General features: G+C 43.5%; 1 non-coding gene across 1 annotated transcript; it reads left to right on the top strand.

Annotated features, from left to right (window-relative positions):
- The first annotated feature begins 5,255 nt into the window (after positions 1–5,255).
- Positions 5,256–5,337, top strand: TRNAS-AGA. The gene has a single exon. It is a non-coding gene; the product is annotated as a tRNA-Ser (tRNA).
- The last annotated feature ends 14,163 nt before the right edge of the window (positions 5,338–19,500 follow it).

Raw genomic sequence — 19,500 nt, 5'->3', positions numbered from 1 at the left:
GCCGGTGCCGCTGTCTCCAGCTGTCCTGCCACGTTCTGCCCGGCTATCAGCATTTTAAGCCCGGGCGGAGGAGGACCAGGGAGCAGCTGTGTAAGCAGGGGACCGGGAATTGTGGGGACACACCAGCATGTTCTTGGCAACACACTGGTGTGTCACAACACACCGGTTGAGAACCACTGGTCGATAGTATCAAAGGAAGAACATATATCCAACTGGACTAACACCCCAGCCTCACCACAATGAAGGACAGCATACAATAATATGTCTAATAGGAATGTAATAGTAATTCCACACTATGTGCCTCCTAAATTCATATTGATACTTAGAAAAAACATCCTCTCTATCTAGATACCTTTATTATATTTTAACCAGTTTCAAATCTGCAAATTCAACATTGCCTCCTATTCAGTTGCTTTTTTTAATTTTCTGAGGAGACTCTAATGTGAGACTTATTAATATGACTTCTGAAAATCCAGGTGTGTTATACTGACCTGCTCACCCTTCTCCACGTTTATCTATCTACACCTTCAAAGAAATCTAATGCATTAGAACATAAGAACATAAGAACATGCCATACTGGGTCAGACCAAGGGTCCATCAAGCCCAGCATCCCGTTTCCAACAGTGGCCAATCCAGGCTATAAGAAACTGGCAAGTACCCAAAAACTAAGTCTATTCCATGTTACTGTTGCAAATGGCAGTGGCTATTCTCTAAGTGAACTTAATAGCAAGTTCTGCTCCAAGAACTTATCCAATCCTTTTTTAAACACAGCTATACTAACTGCGCTAATCACATCCTCTGGCAACAAATTCCAGAGTTTAATTGTACATCCTCTGGCAACAAATTCCAGAGTTTAATTGTGCGTTGAGTGAAAAATAACCCTCTACGATTTGTTTTAAATGTGCCACATGCTAACTTCATGGCGAGCCCCCTAGTCTTTCTATTATCCGAAAGAGTAAATAACCGATTCACATCTACCCATTCTAGACCTCTCATGATTTTACACACCTCTATCATATGCCCCCTCAGCTGTCTCTTCTCCAAGCTGAAAAGTCCTAACCTCTTTAGTCTTTCCTCATAGGGGAGCTGTTCCTTTCCCCTTATCATTTTGGTAGCCTTTCTCTGTACCTTCTCCATCGCAATTATATCTTTTTTGAGATGCGGCGACCAGAATTGTACACAGTATTCAAGGTGCAGTCTCACCATGGAGTGATACAGAGGCATTATGATATTTTCCGTTTTATTCACCATTCCCTTTCTAATAATTCCCAACATTCTGTTTGCTTTTTTGACTGCTGCAGCACAAGGAACCGACGATTTCAATGTGTTATCCCTATGACACCTAGATCTCTTTCTTGGGTTGTAGCACCTAATATGGAAGCCAACATTGTGTAATTATAGCATGGGTTATTTTTCCCTATATGCATCACCTTGCACTTATCCACATTAAATTTCATCTGCCATTTGGATGCCCAATTTTCCAGTCTCACAAGGTCTTCCTGCATTTTATCACTATCTGCTTGTGATTTAACTAATCTGAACAATTTTGTGTCATCTGCAAATTTGATTATCTCACTCGTCGTACTTCTTTCCAGATCATTTATAAATATATTGAAAAGTCAGGGTCCCAATACAGATCCCTGAGGCACTCCACTGTCCACTCCCTTCCACTGAGAAAATTGCCCATTTAATCCTACTCTCTGTTTCCTGTCTTTTAGCCAGTTTGCAATCCACGAAAGGACATCGCCACCTATCCCATGACTTTTTACTTTTCCTAGAAGCCTCTCATGAGGAACTTTGTCAAACGCCTTCTGAAAATCCAAGTATACTACATCTACCGGTTCACCTTTATCCACATGTTTATTAACTCCATCAAAAAAGTGAAGCAGATTTGTGAGGCAAGACTTGCCTTCGGTAAAGCCATGCTGACTTTGTTCCATTAAACCATGTCTTTCTATATGTTCTGTGATTTTGATGTTTAGAACACTTTCCACTATTTTTCCTGGCACTGAAGTCAGGCTAACCGGTCTATAGTTTCCCGGATCACCCCTGGAGCCCTTTTTAAATATTGGGGTTACATTTGCTATCCTCCAGTCTTCAGGTACAATGGATGATTTTAATGATAAGTTACAAATTTTTACTAATAGGTCTGAAATTTCATTTTTTAGTTCCTTCAGAACTCTGGGGTGTATACCATTCGGTCCAGGTGATTTACTACTCTTCAGTTTGTCAATCAGGCCTACCACATCTTCTAGGTTCACCATGATTTGATTCAGTCCATCTGAATCATTACCCATGAAAACCTTCTCCATTACGGGTACCTCCCCAACATCCACTTCAGTAAACACCGAAGCAAAGAAATCATTTAATTTTTCCGCGATGGCCTTATCTTCTCTAAGTGCCCCTTTAACCCCTCGATCATCTAACGGTCCAACTGACTCCCTCACAGGCTTTCTGCTTCGGATATATTTTAAAAAGTTTTTACTGTGAGTTTTTGCCTCTACAGCCAACTTCTTTTCAAATTCTCTCTTATCAATGTCTTACATTTAACTTGCCAACGTTTATGCTTTATCCTATTTTCTTCTGTTGGATCCTTCTTCCAATTTTTGAATGAAGATCTTTTGGCTAAAATAGCTTCTTTCACCTCCCCTTTTAACCATGCCGGTAATTGTTTTGCCTTCTTTCCACCTTTCTTAATGTGTGGAATACATCTGGACTGTGCTTCTAGAATGGTATTTTTTAACAATGACCACGCCTCTTTGACATTTTTTACTTTTGTAGCTGCTCCTTTCAGTTTTTTTCTAACAATTTTTCTCATTTTATCAAAGTTTCCCTTTTGAAAGTTTAGCACGAGAGCCTTGGATTTGCACACTGTTCCTTTTCCAGTCATTAAATCAAATGTGATCATATTATGATCACTATTGCCAAGCAGCCCCACCACCGTTACCTCTCTCACCAAGTCCTGTGCTCCACTGAGAATTAGATCTAAAATTGCTCCCTCTCTCGTCGGTTCCTGAACCAATTGCTCCATAAGGCTATCATGTATTCCATCCAGGAACGTTATTTCTCTAGTGTGACCCGATGATACATTTACCCAGTCTATATTGGGGTAATTGAAGTCTCCCATTATTACTGCACTACCAATTTGGTTAGCTTCCCTAATTTCTCTTAGCATTTCACTGTCCATCTCACCATCTTGACCAGGTGGACGGTAGTATACCCCTATCACTGTAGTCTTCCCTGACACACAAGGGATTTCTACCCATAAAGATTCAATTTTGTATTTAGTCTCATGCAGGATGTTTATTAGGGATGTGAATCATTTTTGAATGATTAAAATTATCATCAGATAATTTTAAAATTGTCCAAAATCGTTAGAGTGCACGATACAATACAAATGCCCACGATTTATCGTCAGGGGCATTTGTATTGTATCGTTAAATAGGGGGCGGGAAAACCGGCACACCAAAAAAACCCTAACACCCACCCTGAACCTTTAAAACAAACCCCCACCCTCCCGAACCCCCCCCCCCCGCCCAAAATGTTTTAAATTACCTGGGGTCCAGAGGAAGGGACCCGGTGTGATCTTTTACTCTCGGACCTCCGGTGCTTGTAGAAATGGCACCGGTGCTACCTTTGCCTTGTCATATGACAGGTCAAAGGTAGCGCCGGCGCCATTTTGTTTTTTGTCCCCCGAGGTCAGGAGCGTAGGAGATCGCTCCCGGACCACCGCTGGACCCCCAGGGACTTTTGGCCAGCTTGGGGGGGCCTCCTGACCCCCACAAGACTTGCCAAAAGTCCAGCGGGGGTCCGGAACGACCTCCTGCAGTTGAATCGTGTTGTCTACGGCCGGCGCCATTTTGCGCCGCCATTTTGCGCAAAATGGCGCCGGCTGTAGACAACACGATTCGACTGCAGGAGGTCGTTCCGGACCCCCGCTGGACTTTTGGCAAGTCTTTTGGGGGTCAGGAGTCCCCCCCAAGCTGGCCAAAAGTCCCTGGGGGTCCAGCGGGGGTCCGGGAGCGATCTCCTGCCGCGAATCATTTTTCCGTACGGTATGGCCGGCGCCATTTTCCATACAGAAAAATGATTCGCATGCAGGAAGTCGTTCCCGGACCTCTGCTGGACTTTTGGCAAGTCTTGTGGGGGTCAGGAGGCCCCCCAAGCTGGCCAAAAGTCCCTGGGGGTCCAGCGGGGGTCCGGGAGTGATCTCCTACGCTCCTGACCTCGGGGGACAAAAAACAAAATGGCGCCGGCGCTACCTTTGACCTGTCATATGACAAGGCAAAGGTAGCGCCGGCGCCATTTCTACAAGCACCGGAGGTCCGAAAGTAAAAGATCACACCGGGACCCTTCCTCTGGACCCCAGGTAATTTAAGGCATTTTGGGGGGGTTTGGTAGGGTGGGGGATTTATTTTAAAGGGTCGGGGTGGGTTTAGGGTTGTTTTAGTGTGCCGGTTTTCCCGCCCTCCCCCCCACTGGACCCCAGGTAATTTAAGGCATTTTGGGGGGGTTCAGGAGGGTGGGGGATTTATTTTAAAGGGTCGGGGTGGGTTTTAGGGATGTTTTAGTGTGCCGGTTTTCGATTTACATGATTTTCACGATTTTCACGATATTTAAAAAACCCAAACGGCGACGATCTGATTCCCTCCCCCTCCCAGCCGAAATCGATCATTAAGACGATCGATCACACGATTCACATCTCTATTGATTTGTAAAGCAAAGAAAAAGAATATTCTTAAAATTAAAAAATCCGAGTACAAAGCTCTGAAATCAGTGGATATCTTGAGAAGTGAATGTCTCTTGGTCAATCCATCTTCTTTTAATCATGAACTTCATCAGCGTAGGATGTGTAAACATTTGACGTGGTGAGAGGTACAAATGACCTGTAATTAGAAAATGATTATACAAGGGGAGACGCATAACTCAAGACATGCCTACTATCCAATGCTGAATTATGAGGAGATGGAAATGGAGACAACATTCATCTTCCCCAAGCATTGATCCCTTTTTCACATCCAGAAGGAGATGGGCTGGAGCAAAATGGTTGTTCTCTGCTCTCTTATACTGTAAGTGCTCCCTGCTCCATCCTCTCTTCTCCTGTCCACCACATTGTTGCCCAGGGTGAAAGGGGACAAGAGCCCCATTTTATATATAAAAGAGAAACATCTTGAGCTGCAAGTTAGCTACTCTGAATATTGCTTGGCGGTGCCTACAGTCATGTTACTGAGAGACACAAAAGAGACTGTGAGGATATAGTTGTGGCTGAGTGGTTAAGGCGATGGACTAGAAATCCATTGGGGTCTCCCTGCGCAGGTTTGAGTCCTACCAACTACAAATATTCATCAAGGACAGGTTGAAATTAATAGTATGGATGATATCTGCTAGTGTTTTATGATCTGCACCTGAGCAGTGTTGCACGTTTCTAATATATTCAGATTTTAAAGTGGATCGTGCAGATGGACTCAAATGCCAGAATATAGAGAACGGGTGCCTGAGTTGTGAATTGGTCTTTATCTGTCCTCTTCTACTATGTTTGCCTTATAGAAAGCATTTCTCCAGCTAGCCTGGCTTTCACTTGATTGGTAGATTTGGATTTCTTCAATCCATGTCAAAATTCCAATTCCGGGTGAAATTATAGAAAGTTCCTAGCCAGAATTGTTCTCTACCTTGACAGCATCTCCTTCCCTTCTCTGAGGTTGTTCTAGGCATACGGTGCAACTGGGTGGAAGCTGAAAGTAAAGCAGAAAGGAATGGAGGAGGAGGAGAGCTGGGCAGATAGACACATTTTTCCTGCACATCTCTGTTTTTTTTGTTTTGTTTTGTTTTGTTTTTTTCTGTTTGTATCTGCACTACCAGTGATGAAAGATGCAGATTTCCCCTATAAGTTATATGCTATCCATCAATAGCATAGATCCTATGCTATTGATGGATAGCCATAGAGGAGGAGCTTTCTGTGTGGGATTAGCGAAGGTATATTTGCATACATATCTTATACATGGTGGGAAAGGATGTTTAGTGAAGGATAGAATGGCAGGAGTAGGTGTGAAAAGGAAAGGGATGGGGAAAGTGTATAGGAAAGAAGTGAGGGAGTGTAAGGGAGAACATGAGCATAAAGGATGGGTGAGAGTGTATGTCCATCTGGAGCAGGAGAAAGCAAGCAAGGTGCTTATAAGTGGAGGGCTGGAGCAGATGTCTGGAAGTTGAGCTTGCATTTGTGTCTCTTTCCCTCCATCTCACTTTTGTCCTGTCTTTTCTTCATGCCTCTGTTTTTTCTTCTCTCTCTGTTCCTATTTCAAAACTCTCCCTCTCCCCTTTTCCCTCAACACCTAATACCCCTCTGCCCTTCCATATATTGCACTGGGGCTTGATTTGTAAAGCAAAGAAAAAGAATATTCTTAAAATTAAAAAATCTGAGTACAAGGCTCTGAAATCAGTAGATATCTTGAGAAGTGAATGGCTCTTGGTCAATCCATCTTCTTTTAATCATGAACTTCATCAGTGTAGGATGTGCAAACATTTGACATGGTGAGAGGTACAAATGACCTGTGATTAGAAAATGATTATACAAGGGGAGACGCATAACTCAAGACATGCCTACTATCCAATGCTGACTTATAAGGAGATGGAAATGGAGACAACATTCATCTCCCCCAAGCATTGATCCCCTTTTTCACTGCTTCTCCCCATGCATTCCCATCCAGAAGGAGATGGGTTAGAGAAAATGGTTGTTCTCTGCTCTCTTATACTCCCTGCTCTCTTATGCTCCCTGCTCCATCCTCTCTTCTCCTGTCCACCACAGGGGAAAAGGGACAAGAGCCACATTTTATATATAAAAGAGAAAAACCTTGAGCTGCCCCACCACTGTTACCTTTCTCACCAAATTCTGTTCTCCCCTGAGAATTAGATCTAAAATTGTTCCCTCTCTCATCGGTTCCTGAACCAATTGCTCCATAAAGCAATCATTTATTTCATCCAGGAACTTTATCTCTCTAGCGTGTCCCGATGATACTTTTACCCAGTCAATATTGGGGTAATTGAAGTCTAGCACAAATTAGTCAAAAAGAGTCAGTGGTATACCACACAAATATAATCAACAAAAAATTAGTGGAAACCAAATTAATTAAATATTATAGCCTACAAGGTGTCAGCAAGCCTGTCGTTGTGATATGACTCGCTATGTTACGATCTTGCCCGTAAGGAGCATGGGCAGGCTCTTACCTTCTCACAGCCAGTCGGGCTGCTGACGCTGCTGCTTGTCTTTCCCTGAATCAGCTGGGCTGTCCCCGCAGCTGTTGCCATGTGGCCGCCTCCTCTGCTCCTGTTTCTGCCTTCCCCTAACGTGCTGCTGCGATCCTGGGACCTTCAGCCAGAGGGAGGCAGTCCCTCTCAGTGCCTACTTCTGCCCGGGTCCTCGACCGGCAGGGAGCAGTCCCTGCTGGTGCCTCCAGTTTCCCACAGCTCCCTGCAGCCAGCCTTACCTCTCTGCTTGCAGCCTGCTACAGCTCCCTGCTCGTCCTGCAGCCAGCACTTCTCTCTCTCTGCTTCAGTCCTGGCGGCTGGGAGCCGCTCCAGCGACCTGCATTCACCCATCTCTAGCCCAGGGCTGCTCCGCTGCTTCCCTGGGTTTTCCACGTGGCTGAGGACACCACCAGCTTCCAGCACTCATCTCCCCAGCTTCCTAGGGTGCGAGTGCGCGCCTCTCGTCTGTTCTTCAAGGGCCAGCCAGGTGTGGCCCCTGCTGGCTCCTCCCTGGGCGTTGTCCACCTCAGCTCTACAAAGGGATTCAACGTTCAGTCTGTCTTTGCCTTTGCAAGGAGTTGGTCACTCCTGAGATCCTCGTTCCAGGAGCTGCCTTGTGTTCCAGCCTTCTGCAAGGTCTAAGTGTTCCATGTTTTCCGTTGAAGCTTCCTGTCCAGTGTTCCAGTCCTGATGTCTTCAGTTGTTCCAGTCCTGATGTTCGCTTGTTCCTGTTCCTGCCTTGAGGTCCGATTCCTATCCGGTATCCATGATCCAGTCCAGATATTACAAGCCTTGTACCTTGATCCTGAAACTCGCCTGAAAGCTAAGTACCTTGCCTTGAATCTCCTGAAAGCTAGCACCTTGATCCTGTGTCCTCCAATGTCCTGGTACCTCGCGGCAAGCCACGCCGTGGTCCGTGACCAGCCCTCGGGGCGGGCTGATTAGGGCCATCTGTGATGCAAGCCATGTACCTCGTTTCTAAATCTCTGAGAAGTCCTTGTTCCTGATCCTGTTACCTTGATGTCGGTGCCAGATCCAGTTCCTGATCCAGTCCTATATGTGCTGCCCTTCGTCTTTGTCTGGCTCCTGAGCCTTCTGGCCTGTTGGGCCCTGGAGTGGCCAACAGGTGGGATTCGTCCCTGCGCTTTGGAGCTTCTGTCCTGCCAGCCGTCGGGGCTTTGGATGTCAGTATCCCAGGATCGGAGTTCGCATCGCCTGGTTCTCTCCTGCATTTTCCCGTTCTCTGCGTGGTTTGTGATCTGCCCTCCAAGGCAGTGTCAGGGACGCATGGGACAGGATGGCTCATGTCTCAGTCCCAGGAGTGGTCTGAGCAGGGTGCCCTGAGGGACTGTGCTCATGTCTCCCTTCACTCCTTGTTCCTGAGTCCACATCTGCACCTTCATTACCTCGCTTCTGAACCTACCTCAGCATCCTCATTACCTCGCTTCTGAACCTACCTCAGTATCTCGCCTTTGAATCTACCTCTACACCTTCAGTACCTTGCTCCTAAGTCTACTTCAGCACGCCCAGTATCTTGTCTCTCAGTCTACGTCTGCACTTCCAGTATCTTGCTTCTGAGTCTACGTCAGCACGTCCAGTACCTTGCTTCTGAGTCTACGTCTGCACTCCCAGTTCACTGCTTCTGAGTCTACGTCTGCACTTCCAGTACCCTGTTCCTGAATCTCGTCAGAATCTATGTTCCAGTCTTCACTGTCCTGGCCTCTGTCCGGCCTGCCGCTTCGTGCCGTACCCTGCGGCAGGTCCGAAAGGGCTGGGAACAGTCGGAGGACTGTTCACAAGACCAACATTGCGTTGTTGGGTCTTCCGAAGCGTGCAGGTCCGGAGGAGGGCCTGTCGCCTGGTCATCACTCCAGTCTTGCTTCCGTCCTACCCATGCTCGGGCATGGCACGCCTCCCGCGGCCCTCTTCGGAATCCTCTGGGGTCGAGCCGCGGCCCAAGGACACACATCTCTCAGGAAGTGGGATCGCTCTCCGAGCGCTCCGCAACATCACTATTCATAGATATCATTGCATGCCCCTGAAGAAGCTTCACAGTGAAACACGGGCCATGTTGGGTCTGGTTAAAATTGAATACGAAGAGTCTCTCACTAGTACACACTAGAAGAAGTTTTACAAAAAATCAAAAATTCAAAAAAATATATTTCATTAAAAAGGACTTTAGAAGGTGGGTGATGTGTAGATCGGTTGGTCACTGTTTTAGTGTCACAACGACAGGCTTGCTGACACCTTGTAGGCTATAATATTTAATTAATTTGGTTTCCACTAATTTTTTGTTGGTAATTGAAGTCTCCCATTATTACCGCACTACCAATTTGGTTAGCTTCCCTAATTTCTCTTAGCATTTCACTGTCCGTCTCACCATCTTGACCAGGTGGACAGTAGTATACTCCTATCACTGTAGTATTCCCCGACATACAAGGGATTTCTACCCATAAAGATTCAATTGTGCAATTAGTCTCGTGCAGGATGTTTATCCTGTTGGACTCTATGCCATCCCGGACATAAAGCACCACACCACCTCCTGGGTGCTCCTCTCTGTCATTGCGATATAGTTTGTACCCCGGTATAGCACTGTCCCATTGGTTATCCTCTTTCCACCATGTCTCTGAGATGCCAATTAAGTCTATGTCATCATTTACTGCTATACATTCTAATTCTCCCATCTTACTTCTTAGACTTCTGGCATTAGCATACAAACATTTCAAAGTTTGTTTTTTGTTTGTATTTTTATTCTGCTTTTTAATTGATAGGGATAAGTTAGAATTTTTTAGCTCAGGTGAGTTTTTAGTTACAGGCACTTGGACTACTTTTCTTATTATTGGAACCTCACTGTCGGGATGCCCTAATTCTAATGCATCATTAGTATCCTTTGAAGATACCTCTCTTAGAACCATGTGCTGCTGAGTGACTGTCGGTTATCCCCTTTGTTCTAGTTTAAAAGCTGCTCTATCTCCTTTTTCAAGGTTAGCGCCAGCAGTCTGGTTCCACCCTGGTTAAGGTGGAGCCCATCCCTTCGGAAGAGACTCCCCCTTCCCCAAAAGGTTCCCCAGTCCCTAACAAAACTGAATCCCTCTCTTGCACCATCGTCTCATCCACGCCTTTGGGCTCCGCAGCTCTGCCTGCCTCTGGTGACCTGCACGTGGAACAGGGAGCATTTCAGAGAATGCTACCCTGGAGGTTCTGGATTTAAGTTTTCTACCTAAGAGCCTAAATTTAGCTTCCAGAACCTCCCTCCCACATTTTTCTATGCTGTTCGAGCCCGCATGTACCACAACAGCCGGCTCCTCCCCAGCACTGTCTAAAATCCTATCTAGGTGATTCCTGAGGTCGGCCACCTTCGCACCAGGTAGGCATGTTATCAGGAAATCCTCATGCCCACCAGCCATCCAGCTGTCTACATTATTAATAATCGAATCACCAACTAAGACGGCCTACCTAACCCTTCCCTCCTGGGCAGTAGGCCTTGGGGAAATATCCTCGATACGGAAGGACAGTGCATCACCTGAAGAGCAGGTCCTTGCTACAGGATCCTTTCCTGCTACACCTGGTTGATGCTCTCCAATCATGAGACCTTCTTCCTCCAAGGCAGCACCAGGGCTGCCAGTCTGAAGTTGGTACTTGGCTACTATGTCCCTGAAGGTCTCATCTATATACCTCTCTGTCTGCCTAAGCTCCTCCAGGTCTGCCACTCTAGCCTCCAGAGATCGGACTCGTTCTCTGAGAGCCAGGAGCTCTTTGCATCGCATGCACATGTACAACTTCTCACCGGTGGGTAAAAAATCATACATGTGACACTCGATGCTAAAGACTGGGAAGTCTCCCTCTTGCTGCTGTACTGCTGCCTTCATCTCAGTTTTGATCAGTTCCTAGTTAAGTTTTAGGATGCTATGGGAATAGGAATGTGTCTAACGTCTTTAAATGTATTAGTGAATTCGCTATATGTCTGGTAGTGGCCTACAGGGGTCTGATCAAACTCTCAATAAAGTTTTTGGGGTTTTTTTTTGTGAAAGTGGCACCTGCTTATAAATTAAAATATGAGCTACTGGTGAGTGGGCGAGGGGTGAAAGGGTTGGGAAATACAAACAGTCTAACTTCAGTTAGTCAGCCAGAGTGACTCACTGCTCTCTTGATTAACAAATGTTGGTACCTATTCAAACCAAATCACACTACCGCAACACCTTTCCAAGGTGAGTAACTGAACTGAACTTTTCAACCTTTTTACTTAGGTATACACTGCTCCTAGCTTATTTCTAGCTTCTGGCTACTTTTGGGGTGGGTTTTTTTTGTGTTTCTTGTTTTTTGTTTATTTTTAATACAAACACTCAGTTCTGCTTACTAGCTGCCTCATAGACCTTTTAAAATAAACACACTACCTACTGCTTACTAGCTGCCTTATTGACTGACTATTTAAAAATAGAAACAGTCTAACTTGTTTATTCACTGCCTTTCTGACTATTAAAGGCACAAACACACTAAATAATATTCCCAAATAGTTAACTTTGCCCCAATACTTTTAAAAAAGACAATGTCCCAAGCAAAAACTTACTGATTCCTTTCAACCACCAGCAAGGTGATCCTCTCCTCTGTGTTCCCACTGCATCTCAGGAAAATAACATATGGGGGGTAATGGCAAGAGGAAAATTAAACACTCCCTCCAACATGCGGACACTTAAGATTGTGTCAGTGGGTAATGATTTCATAGAGGGAACCCCAAATCTTCAGAATCCTCTCATCTGCCTTTTTAGGTTTGGTATCCAATGTCTTAAATTCTAAACACAATAATTCTGTCATTTCCATAATTTGCTGTCTGCAGCGTCTGTGGCCAATCATTTTGATACAGTGACACCTTTGGGCTATAAGACAACTCGTAATGAAAAATAATACCCCACATTTACTTTTGAGGCATGGCCCAAAATATCCAAGGCAGATGCTGGTTGAATATTGATATTTACCATATCTGACACAATTTGCCTAATAACTCTCTCTCTCTCATGTAGTAGCACCCAGTGAGTGTTACATAGAAAGATGTCATCTCAGTTATCCTCACTATAATGTCTGCATGCCAGGTTTCAGCCAAGGTATTCTAGGACATAAGAGAAGGAAGAAATGGATAAAGGGAGGATATTGTACCTTTACTGACTTTATACAGATGTTTTAATCTCTGAAATGTTTCCAATGTGGGCTGTCAGTTCTGAGTTTGAAATTCAAATTATTAAAGCTCTTAATCTGAAGATAAATCAACTTCTCCTTTCTGAAATGTGCACTGTAAGAGTCCCCAGGAGGGCATGATGGGTTACTGACCAAGGGCAAAGTCAAGGAAACAACCCAATTTTATTTTTATTTTATTTAACTGTTTTTATATACCGACATTCGATCGAGATATCATATCGGTTCACATGGAACAATAAACTAATAAGGCAGGAGGACTGCTTATTTTACATTGAAACTAGGTAACTTACATTATAACATGGCAACTTACATGGTACATTATAACATGGCAACATTATAACATGGCAACCCAAGGCAGACCCTTGAACTTCCTAAGAAATATTGCAGCATCAAAGAATGTGTTGATGGGGCAGGTAAGTCTCTTTCCTCCTGTGATGAATGAATTTTAAATCCCAAGGGGACACTGAACACCGTTCCCAATCTAAAACTGTATCCCAGAACCGCTCTCCTAAGGATGGCATCAAACACATTTCATATTAGGATGTCCTCTTCCTCCTTAGGGACTGAAACCTTCTCAATTCTGTCTTCTTCTCCCTCACAGATAAATTTAGAGCCAGAGTTTATAAATTTATTTAGGCATTTTATATACCATCGTTCCATATCAAGATCACGATGGTTTACAAAATAGCATTCATAATTTTCAGACAGAATTAACACTTATAGAGTGAAATGCTCAATTCAAGTTACTCTGCTAGCTAATAGATAGAACAAAACATAGAACATATTACAGCTATTTACTTCTCAAAGATCTTTTTCCTTCAATATTAAGGGAAGGATTTGCAATATAAAAAGTAATTTTGTGAGCGGCAGCATCTTTAGAAGCGCAATTCTACCCATTAATAAACCAGGAAATTGCATCCAGTCCTGTAGTTTAATTTTAAATACCTCAATTATGGGAGGAATATTCTGAACACACCATTTAGCAGGATCTTTATGAATGTGTAATCCCAAATATTTAATTGAATCATCAGCCCAGTTCAAAGGAAAGCATAACTCAACCCCTTTTTCACAGATCCCGTGAGATCTAATGCCTCCGATTTATCCAGGTTTAACTTACAACTGTCCATAATCACAAAAAAAAATATTTAGTGCTATTAGCGAATTAACTGTGGCTTCAGGTACAAACAAAAGAATATCCGCAAAAAGAAGTGCCTGCAAAACTGGTAATTTGGAGATTTCTCCAGTGTTGATGAATTCAGATTCCAGCTTAAGGACTAAGGGTCCGAAGATGAAACGAACATTAAATGAGAGAGTGGCCACCCCTGTCTAGTGCATCTCTGGATCTTGAAGGAGTCTGACAATGCGCCCTTCCCCCAAATCCTTGCCTCGGGATTGGGGTATAGAATTTTAATATATTCAAGCATGAGACCTTTGCAGTTACATAATCTTGCTTTCAAAATAAGGACCACGAGACCCTATCTGCCTCGAATCCAATAAGGATCGGCTCTTTAAACTTGTTGCAAATACTCTCCTCCAATAAAATAAGCAATTTGTGAATAGAATATTAGGGCCCCCACCTGGACTAGAGTCTGCCTGGCCTGGGAATATTAAAGGAGCCTCTCAGATGGGGATGCACTGTATTCCTGTCCCTAGCTCTGAGTTGTGTGTATGGGGGCATAGCAGAGCTCCAGGAACTCCACAGATTTCTGTACCAGTGACCCCTCTTGGTCCCATCCTCCCTCCCCTCTCACAGCATGCGGGGCCAGGACCAGGAGAAGGTGGAGAAACAGACAGAGAGATGGAGATACAGGGTGAGTAGAGGAGAGGGATTGGGGGGGGATAGACAAGGGGGGACCTTGGTAGGGTTCAGATACAGAGGGGAGCATGGAAGGAGGGAGGGGGTCACAGGGTCTCTTGCTGAGTCCAGCTGACAACTGCAGCTGTTGGGAAATTGCTCTATCGGCTGCGCCTTCCTCCCTCAGGTCTCACTCTGGACCCATGCCTTGTCCCATAGGAATCTGGAACTTACCTGATGTTAAACAAAAACACTTTATTGAAAATATTTATTGTTAGTTTTTGTATATAATTTATAGTTTCTCCAGTTCACTGTTTATGCATTATACCCATGACCCCCATACCCTTTACCCTTCCCCCCACCTCCCCCACCCATTACCCTCCCCATGGTTCTTGTTCTTCGCTGGTTATATGTTATACTGAAAATAGCCATTCTTAAACCACTACTAAAAAAGCCTAACCTGCCAACAGCAGACCCTGCTAGCTTCCGCCCGATAGCTAACCTGCCTCTAATCTCACGAGTAATGGAGAGATTTGTCAACAAACAATTGTCCGATTACTTAGAGGACAATAACATCCTCTCCCCTTTACAGTTTGGATTCAGGAAATCACAAAACACAGAAGCCCTATTAACTTCACTATCTGACACTATCCTCCTCAACCTTGAAAGAAAACAATCATTCCTCCTCGCTCTTCTTGACTTATCCGCCGCATTTGACACCGTAAATCATGAAATCCTCCTCGAGCGGCTTTCGGACATAGGAATCCAAGGAGAAGCTCACAGTTGGTTTCAATCATTCCTAGAAAATAGATACTACAAAGTCAAGATAAACAACGTAGAATCACCTCCTATCAAATCAATCAGAGGAGTACCTCAAGGTTCTTCACTCTCCCCCACCCTTTTTAATATCTATTTGCTTCCACTCTGCCACCTACTCTCCAGCCTCAAGCTAAAATACTATATCTTCGCCGATGACATTCAGATACTTCTTCCCATCACAGAATCACTCCAAAAAACCTGGGCGCATTGGAACAATTGCTTACTATCCATCAACTCCTTGTTATCCAGCCTCAACCTTATTCTCAACACAAATAAAACTGAAATCCTCATCATATCACCCGATGAAAACCTCACACTCTTCAACGTCCAAAACTCAACTCAATCCATAACTCCACCTATCAACCACTCACCTTCAGTCAGAGACTTAGGGGTGCGCATCGACAACCAATTCAACCTTAAATCTTTCATCCACAACACAACTAAGGAATGTTACTTCAAACTACAGGTATTAAAAAATCTCAAACCACTCCTTCACTTCTATGACTTCCGCTTAGTAGTCCAGTCTTTAATATTGTCCAAACTAGACTACTGCAATTCTCTCCTGTTAGGTCTTCCACTATCATCCATAAAACCTTTACAGATGGTACAAAACGCCGCAGCGAGGCTACTCACCAACTCCAACAGAAGAGACCACTTCACTCCAATTCTGCACTACCTCCACTGGCTTCCCATAAAAGCTAGAATCACCTTCAAGACATTATCAATGATCCACAAGGATATTATGGGAAGCTCCCACCTACATCTTACCTCGCAACTCCGCCTTCACTCATCAAAAAGACCTATCAGATATAACTACAAAGGTTCTCTACACACTCCCCCGATTAAAACCTCGCTAGCCAAACGAGCATTCTCCACAGCTGGGCCCACCCTTTGGAACTCACTTCCGCCAGATCTTCGACTCGAAACTTGCCATCTAACATTCAAGAAAAACCTTAAAACTTGGCTCTTCCGGCAAGCATTCCCGGAATTGCAGGATCATTTCGACACAGGACAAAGAACAAAATAGCGCAATATAAAGTCCACCGCTAACTTAATACCCCCAGGAACATCAGGACCTTATTGCTTGTTTTAAAGTAACTCTACACCTTCTCTGTTCAATACTATGTTTACTGTTTAATGTAACGACCTTATTGATTGTTAAATGTAATGCTACACGTTCTCCGTTCAATACTATGTTTATTGTTTAATGTAACGCCCCCCGGCGACAGTTGTGTTAAATGGAAACCGACTTGATTTGATATATATATATATCAAGAAAGTCGGTATATAAAAACCCTAAATAAATAAATAAATAAATAAGGGCTCCTCCCTATAGTTACCTGTATATTTTTCAGTTTTATGTAAGGGTTCTGTCCAAAAGTTTTTGTTTAATGTGAACCGATGCGATGTGCGAACGGACATCGGTATATAAGAGACTTTAAATAAATAAATAAATATACTGTACTGAAGTGACCCCCTTCCCCTCTCTGCCCATGCCTGTACCCTTTCCTGGCTCTTTCTCTGCTCAGCATCCCCTGCCTATTATCTCCCTGCTCCCCTCAGGCCTATTACTGGGCTGCTCAGTACCCCGGGTAATGTAATAAATATGGCTGGTGGAGAGGGAGAGCGCAGGCAGAGCCTCCTTGGATGACCTGACTGGCAGACACATTGGGGCTAAGGAAGGCTTATTCCACTACAATGGTGACCGGCCCCCTGATGAGGTGCATTAGTGCCCTCTGCGCAACTGCTTGTCTCTTCTGACAGACCTGGTCCTACCCTCTATTCCTCCCCTACCCAGCTTGCCTCTGACCTTCCGAGATCACGTGTGAAAGAGATGGGAGCATGTACGAGTGAGTGTGTTTGTGTGTGGCAGAATGAATGTGCTTGTGCATGGAGAGGGACAGAGGAAAACGTTTGTGCTACCCACCAACCCCCGCATATAATCCATGAGAAACTGAAATGGGGAGCAGCTGAGTGGCAGGGGTCCCCCTTCATTGCCCTGAGAGGCTGTGAGAGAAATTGTTGCCTGTGTCAGCCTGTCAATTCATTATGGTCCTTTAATGCAGACACAGACATTTATGCAAATGAGGGACACTATCTCTCTTCTGCCTACCCCCATTCCTCAAATGTCCAGTTCTGGTGTGTGGAAATGTTGGCAACCCCAGATGGGAAAAAATATCAGATTAAAGAGTGATTAAATAGGTTTGTACATCTTAAACTTTAGCAAGACTGTGAGAAGTAAAACACTTATTAAAAGCATTTGTACTATTGATAAGTGAATTAAAAAGCTTGTAAATAATATTTTTATAATTTTACAACATCTCAGTAAAAGTATTGTTGGAAATCATCATCAGCTTCCAGTGTGTTTTTACTGCCTAGTGACCTTGGTGCTTATCTGTGCTGTGATCATCACTGCAGTATACCTAGATGAAACACAACATCAGTTGACATTTCATTGCCCTCAGCTGCATCAGGGGAAAATAAATATATTGTTATTTATCTCAACACAGATCCGATGGTGAACCATTTGGACTTGATGCAGTTGGGAGCAGCAAGAAGTCGGGTGTTATCTAGGTTGTTGGTTATGACACATTTGGATGTTTTAACCTTGGAATGTTTGTTTGCTAGACAAAATATTTAAAAAAAGAAAGCTTTTTCTGAGATAAATGAATGAGAAGACTGGTAGGGGTTTCTTAATCAACCACGTCATTGGCTTGCTGATACCTCAGTTTGGTTCATCTGACATGTTTAGTTAAGTAGTTTTAACAGGAATTCTGCTCAAGATTTATCTATATGTTTCCTTTTTTTCAGGACTGTTACTATGTTACAAGCAATCTTTGTAAAAGGGAGAAAGCTTTTTAGGAAATTAACCACACATCCAAAGTGCGGTCTGTGTCCCCAAGTAAACAGATTTCATGATGCTGTGCAAACGCATTAGAGACCGATAATACACTGAAATCGTCGGCTCAGTGTGCTGCAGCAGTCAGAAAAGCAAACAGAATGTTGGGAATTATTAGGAAGGGAATGGTGAATAAAACGAAAAATGTCATAATGCCTCTGTATCGCTCCATGGTGAGACTGCACCTTGAATACTGTGTACAATTCTGGTCACCGCATCTCAAAAAAGATATAATTGTGATGGAGAAGGTACAGAGAAGGGCCTCCAAAATGATAAGAGGAATAGAACAGCTCCCCTATGAGGAAAGGCTGAAGAGGTTAGGACTTTTCAGCTTGGAGAAGAGACAGCTGAGGGGGGTATGATAGAGGTCTTTATTTATTTAAATCTTTTTTATACCATCATTAAGAAGGGTCCATCACAACTGTTTACAATAGGGCACATAAAATAAGGATGCTGAAATATATTAATTTAAACAGGTGCCATAATGATTCGGTACATAGTTTTTTTTAAACAAAACAATTGGTTTGTGATACAATACTGTCCAGAATTTTCTCTCGGTTTTGAACACAATGCTAACTTTATAAGTGTCGCTTTATCTTATAGTGATGGATGAGAAGATAAAGTAAAATAAAAATAAAAATACAGCTACACACATATTGATTGTGTTGGTGTGTGTTGATGTTCATTTGTTCGTACCTCACACTTCACCGGCTTCACTATTCCCCCTTCTTGATTTGATAAGCTTGCTTAAATAGCCAGGTTTTTAAGCTTTTTCTAAAGGTTTTGTTATCTCTTTGTATCCTTAACTCCAATGGCATGGTGTTCCACAGTATGGGTCCTACCAGGGATAGAGCTCTCTCTCTCTTACTTGAGTTTGTCTTGCTGTTTTTATTGATGGAATAGTAAGGAGTGCTTTGTTAGCCGATCTCAGGTTTCTGTTTGGTACGTGTACACGGAGGGCTGTGTTAAGCCATTCCGCTTTTTTGTTATTAATTTATGTATGGTGTAAAGTGTTTTGTATTGTATTCTTTACTCAATGGGTAACCAATGTAACTCAGCTAGGGTTTCGGTGATGTGGTCTTTTTTACTTTTTCTGGTCAAAATTCTTGCAGCAGTGTTTTGTAAAATTTGTAGTGGTCTGAGTGATGTGTATGGTAGACCCAGTAATAGGGCATTACAATAGTCAATGCTTGCAAAAATCAATGCTAGTAGTACTGAGCAAAAGTTGGTAGTCGTTAGAAGTGGTTTGAGTCTTCTGAGAACCATGAGTTTAGTGTATCCTTCTCTCACTTTTAAGGCTACATGTTGCTTTAAGCTTAATTCTGTGTCTTTAAAATCATGAGAGGTATTGAACAAGTGGATGTGAATCAGCTATTTAGACTTTCGGATAATAGAAGGGGCATTCCATGAAGTTAGCATGTGGCACATTTAAAACTATTAGGAGAAAATTATTTTTCACTCAACGCACAATTAAACTCAGGAATTTCTTGCCAGAGGATGTGGTAAGTGCAGTTAGTGTAGCTTTGTTTAAAAAAGGATTGGATATGTTCTTGGA

This window comes from Rhinatrema bivittatum, chromosome 19 (genome assembly GCF_901001135.1).
Source record: "Rhinatrema bivittatum chromosome 19, aRhiBiv1.1, whole genome shotgun sequence".
Lineage (NCBI taxonomy): Eukaryota > Metazoa > Chordata > Amphibia > Gymnophiona > Rhinatrematidae > Rhinatrema > Rhinatrema bivittatum.
This window is presented reverse-complemented; position numbering and strand designations above follow the sequence as displayed.